Consider the following 6,002-nt stretch of genomic DNA (forward strand, 5'->3'; position numbering starts at 1 on the left):
AACCCGGTTCCCCTGCATCGGCAGGCGGACGCGCAACCACTGCGCCACCAGGGAAGCCCCACGGGATAATTTTTGAAGGTAATAATTTGTATTTTGCCATGTACTTATTTCTGTTTCTCCAACCCAAGTGCATGGCCAGGCCTTTTTAGAAATTCCTTGCTTCAGATGTTTATTGTAGGCTATAAATACCAATTTTGATGTCAATAAATCTTTTTTTGATTTTGAGAGTATATGACCTCCACCGAGTTTAATTTATGTCCTGGAGGGGTAAGAAAGAGAAGAATAGACAAACAGAGAGAGATAAGGAAAAGATACTAGAGAGTGGGTTGGGGATAAAAGTCACTGGGACTTGTGCTTATCAGAAACCTGGGTCCCAGGCACAGGGACTCCTAGCCTTGCCTCTGGCTCCAGTGCTCCAAGTGTGCATAGAAGAAGTGAAATGCTAAACCAGAAGGGACCACGATCTGTTGGGACAATGGGCTTCTTAAGCAGTTTGTGTAGATGACTGAGAAACTCTCTCATGCTTCAGCACTGAAAGATCACAGGATCTTGACACAACTTGGGAATCGGGAACCCAAATAGTGGATGGAATGGCATTTCTCCAGCAGCCTGGCAGAATGGGGCTCAAAGTCAGATTTCAGACCATTAAAAGAAAAGAAGACAACAAACTATTTTCTGTATCCCTGAAATCATCAGATTTCAGATGATTAAAGAAAATAAGGAAACACTATTTCTTGTATCCCTGAATTTGTGGACCTGGAGTCATATGTGCTACAAATATTTTTTGCTAAATACAAATGTATGTCTCTAAAGTAAACATATTTACTTTTCCAGCTCCAGTGTTTTATAGATCTGTGAGTGCCCCACATTTTCTGCACAACAGCATCATTGGAATAAGTATAGAATTTTCTAGCTGGCTACTTGAAAGTCAGTGCTCTTTTGCCTGTATAGATTATTTTTAAAAATTGAGATAAAATCGACATAATGCCTACATGAATTACTAGTAGATAAAACTGTTTCATTACTTTGAATTACTTTGTTTCATTACTTTGACTTCCTTTGTCTGTTATGAGGGGTTCTTGGGAAAAGCCTGAAATTAGGCTTGAGATCCTATAGTATCTCCATGTAATGATATATTTTAATTTAAGTTAATTTAATTTTTTAAATCCATGTAATGATATTTACTTCTCACATTTATAGATTAGACTAATAGATTTTGAGACAATTAGCTTGTCGATTATTTTGGGATAATAATAATAACAGTGTTAATGATTATTATGATGATAAACTAATTGAAATGACAGAAACAAAAAAGAAGCCTACCTAGTAAAGTAAAAGAAACAGTATTTTTGGATTTATTATTGTCATTTAACTATTCAGTGAATATTTTTATAGAAGTTACTGTATATGTTGTATATTTTTCTAAGGACTTTACTAATATTAACTCGTTTAAGACTCATAACAATTTTATTAGGTAAACACTAGTATCTTTTCTACTTTAAAGATGACGAAATTGAGACTTAGAGAGTTTAAGTAACTTGTTTAGGTTATGCAACTAGTGATGGAATCAGGGCTTAAACCCAGGTAGGCTACCTCTAGAGTCTATGTTCTTAACCACTATGCTACACTGCCTCTCTCTAACAGGGTCTAATGAGCAGCTGAGATCCTCTTTTTTAGGAGGAAAATGAGAAGGCATGGGTGATCTGTGACAATAGGAAGAAACAGCTCATTAATTAATTTGTTTATTCATTTGGTTCCTAGGCTCCATTTGTTTAGTTCTCAGCCTCAATTGCTATTCCAGAAAGTTTATGAAATCTACTCAACCCTGTTACCAACTGTTTCAATTTAGTGCTTAGGTGGTGAATATGTCCATCAACTCTGCAGCCAATTCATGGCTTCATTGGTATTATTGAATGATTTTCCTACATCACATAAAGAACAAGAGCCATATTTTTGTCTGTGGATTTACCATGCAGCAAACAAGATAAAGAGACTATCTTTATACCTGTCCTCATCTTTACTCACCAGAGAATCTCCTGAAAGATTACATACTAAATATCTCAATTGTTCTGTTACCTAATCAAGGCTAGGACAATCACACCAACCATATGCTATTTTGCCACAAGCTGAAATTGCTTCTATTGACACAATTATCCAACTCATTATAGACTCTAGAACCTCTCGTTTTCCTCTGGTTTGATACTTATTTCTGGTTGGTTATTTATCTGTAGGTAAATGTGGAGTACAATAGAAGTTCCTGGGCTTCCCTGGTGGTGCAGTGATTAAGAATCCGCCTGCCAAGGCAGGGGACACTGTTCGATCCCTGGTCCGGGAAGATCCCACATGCGGCAGAGCAACTAAGCCCGCGTGCCACAACTACTGAGCCTGCAAGCCACAGCTACTGAGCCTGTGTGCCACAGCTACTGAAGCCTGCGCGCCTAGAGCCCGTGCTCCACAACAAGAGAAGCCATGACAATGAGACGCTCCCGCACCGCAGCGAAGAGCAGCCCCCGCTTACCGCAACTAGAGAAAGTCCGCGCGCAGCAACGAAGACCCAACACAGCCATAAATAAATAAATTAATTAAAAAACAAAAACCAAAAAAAAACCAATGGCAATTCCTAAAGGTATGATGTTTTGTATAAGTCTCAAGTTCCTAGTCAAGATACTTGTTCTTCCCCCACCGCCCAAAACCTCAGAATGTAACTTTATTTGGAGATAGAATCTTTTTTTTAATGTCATATGTCTTTTTTTTTTAAACCACATTTTTCTTTTTGAAGACATCTTGAAATGAAGGGGAGGCTTGAGGTACCATGGAGACCCACAGTCTTCTGGGACCCTCAAACCAGGAAAGCAGGAGAGGACAGCTCTAGCAACAGGCTGGAAGAAGGTGAACCAGTAGTTAAGCTTACTGTTGTCAGACAGAGGGTCTTGGGGATTTTCTCTCCTGGATAGTTTATTTTCTGTGAAGTTGACATGAAGTCTTTGTGGTTGCAAGGGATTCTCTATCATTCTAAGTAGGTATGCTGCACATTGTCCGTTTCCTGGTAGCCAGGGTGCTGTCTCATCTCCGACACAGGAGGAATTTGTTCTCCATGTACTTCATTATCAAGTAAATAAAAACGCAGGGTGTTGACATGACACAATTTTCTGGGCAAAACAATTGGCTATTTTGTGGTCTCAGTAGAATGTGTTGTTATTTATATCCAGAACTGTTAATTAACAACTTTACCTATTGGAATAGACAGTTATGTAGTAAGGAGTGTTCAGGATAATTTTGACATTTCGCTACATTTTGAGATTTCTAACTCTGAAGCAGATATTATGAAAATCGTGGCCACCTCTTACATCATCTTTATTTTTTCTCTACATTTCAACTTTCTTATGGTTCTTTCCATAATATTTTCTCTCTCTTCTTCTCCATTTTTTTAATTTAAAAATGCTTCCTCATGTTCTGAAAATCTCCTTGAGTCAGGTCTCAGCTTAAATGAGTTTTCCAGCAAAACCTCTTCTAATGCCCAGATTAGATTTGGTAGCACTACTAAAAGTATTAATAGCTAGTGCAATTGATCAGTTCACTCATTTATTAATGATGTGAATGAAATCATGTTTATATTTTTTTTAATGTTTGTCCTCTCTGCCATCAGACTTGGTGAGGGCAGGGACACATTTGCTTCTTTCATTGCTAAATTCCCAGGGTTGGCATATAATAGTAGGTATCAACAGTTAATTGCCACCTTTTGGAAGGTTAAAAAACCTTTTTTTCTTTTCTATTTCATCAGATACCTCAAATATATTTATATGCAATACAGAATATTAAACCTGGAAGGGACTGTCAATGGTTATCTAGTCCAATTCTCTACCATTTCCCCTAAATTTAAATATGAGAGAATTAGGGTCCAGATAGGTGAAGTGACTTCCACATTGTTACATAGAACACAGGTGACAGACCTAGGACTCTCAGTCCAATATAACCCTATATTACGTTGGCTTCCCCCCCTTACTTCCCTTTTTGTTACTCCAAGTATCTAATAAGTAAGGAGGAAATCTGTACAAGATGAAGGGAATATTTCTCTTCTATTTAGTTCGGTTCAAGTTATCTTACATTTTCAAAGCCTTATTTGGGGATGACTTTAAAATTATTTTTGAAGTATAGGAAACAGGTATAAAAATTTTCATAATTCAAAATAAGTGGGCCATGTACACATAAAGACATCAACCTTGAAGGTGTGACTCTATTTTCCTTAGAGTCACACTGTTATGATTGAAAGGATGGAAAGTGAGGACAAGGATAATGCCAGGGATGCTAGAATAATCTGATATGGAATTCATAATCCCATAGATCTCTGAGGTTGATCTGGCAAGCAGGAAAATAGTCTTCTCTTCCCTTAACAATGCACTAACCTTCCTAAGACAATACAACTTAGTGAGATAGAAAAAAGTACTCCATCCAGAGGAGGAACTTGGGATTTGAAGAAGCCATCCTGAGCAGGAAGAATTATGAGAGGTAGTTGAATCATAGGTATTCCAGAGGCTAGGTATTACAGGGGTACTAGGCTATTAGCCTAGCGGCCAAAGCACTGCTATTAAAATAGTTCTCCTTATTCTTATATGAAAATGAGGAGTTAGCATGAGAGTGTTTCTATGAGATTGTAATGTCGTAATAGTGTAACATTTTTGAGAACCAGGGGGAAATCATTTTTTATTCAGTTCTAGTTTTTGCTTTAATAGACTGATGCATTGTATTTTTTTAACATCTTTATTGGAGTATAATTGCTTTACAATGGTGTGTTAGTTTCTGCTTTACAACAAAGTGAATCAGTTATACATATACATATGTTCCCATATCTTTTCCTTCTTGCGTCTCCCTCCCTCTACATATACATATGTTCCCATATCTCTTCCCTCTTGAATCTACCTCCCTCCACCCTCCCTATCCCACCCCTCTAGGTGGTCACAAACCACCTAGCTGATCTCCCTGTGCCATGCGGCTGCTTCCCACTAGCTATCCACCCTACGTTTGGTAGTGTATATATGTCCATGCCACTCTCTCACTTCGTCACAGCTTACCCTTCCCCCTCCCCATATCCTCAAGTCCATGCTCTAGTAGGTCTGTGTTTTATTCTCGTCCTACCCCTAGGCTCTTCATGACATTTTTTTTCTTAGATTCCATATATATGTGTTAGCATACGGTATTTGTTTTTCTCCTTCTGACTTCACTCTGTATGACAGACTCCAGGTCCATCCACCTCACTACAAATAACTCAATTTCGTTTCTTTTTATGGCTGAGTAATATTCCATCGTATATGTGTGCCACATCTACTTTATCCACTCATCTGTTGATGGACACTTAGGTTGCTTTCATGTCCTGGCTATTGTAAATAGAGCTGCAATGAACATTTTGGTACATGACTCTTTTTGAATTATGGTTTTCTCTGGGTATATACCCAGTAGTGGGATTGCTGGGTCGTATGGTAGTTCTATTTTCAGTTGTTTTTTTTTTTTTTTTTTGGCAGCACGCGGGCCTCTCACTGTTGTGGCCCCTCCCGTTGCGGAGCACAGGCTCCGGACGCGCAGGCTCAGCGGCCATGGCTCACAGGCCCAGCCGCTCCGCGGCATGTGGGATCTTCCCGGACCGGGGCACGAACCGACGTCCCCTGCATCGGCAGGCGGACTCTCAACCACTGTGCCACCAGGGAAGCCCTATTTTCAGTTTTTTAAGGAAACTCCATACTGTTCTCCATAGTGGCTGTATCAATTTACATTCCCAACAACAGTGCAAGATGGTTCCCTTTTCTCCACACCCTCTCCAGCATTTGTTGTTTGTAGATTTTCTGATGATGCCCATTCTAACTGGTGTGAGGTGACACCTCATTGTAGTTTTGATTTGCATTTCTCTAATAATTAGTGATGTTGAGCAGCTTTTCATGTGCTTCTTGGCCATCTGTATGTCTTCTTTGGAGGAATGTCTATTTAGGTCTTCTGCCCATTTCTGGATTGGG

At 39.1% G+C, this 6,002-nt stretch overlaps 1 pseudogene; it reads right to left on the minus strand.

Annotated features, from left to right (window-relative positions):
* LOC102986353 (olfactory receptor 4N2-like) overlaps window positions 1-6,002 on the minus strand; it is an 8,563-nt pseudogene that overhangs the window by 846 nt on the left and 1,715 nt on the right.

This window comes from Physeter macrocephalus, chromosome 11, assembly GCF_002837175.3.
Source record: "Physeter macrocephalus isolate SW-GA chromosome 11, ASM283717v5, whole genome shotgun sequence".
Taxonomy (NCBI): Eukaryota; Metazoa; Chordata; class Mammalia; order Artiodactyla; family Physeteridae; genus Physeter; species Physeter macrocephalus.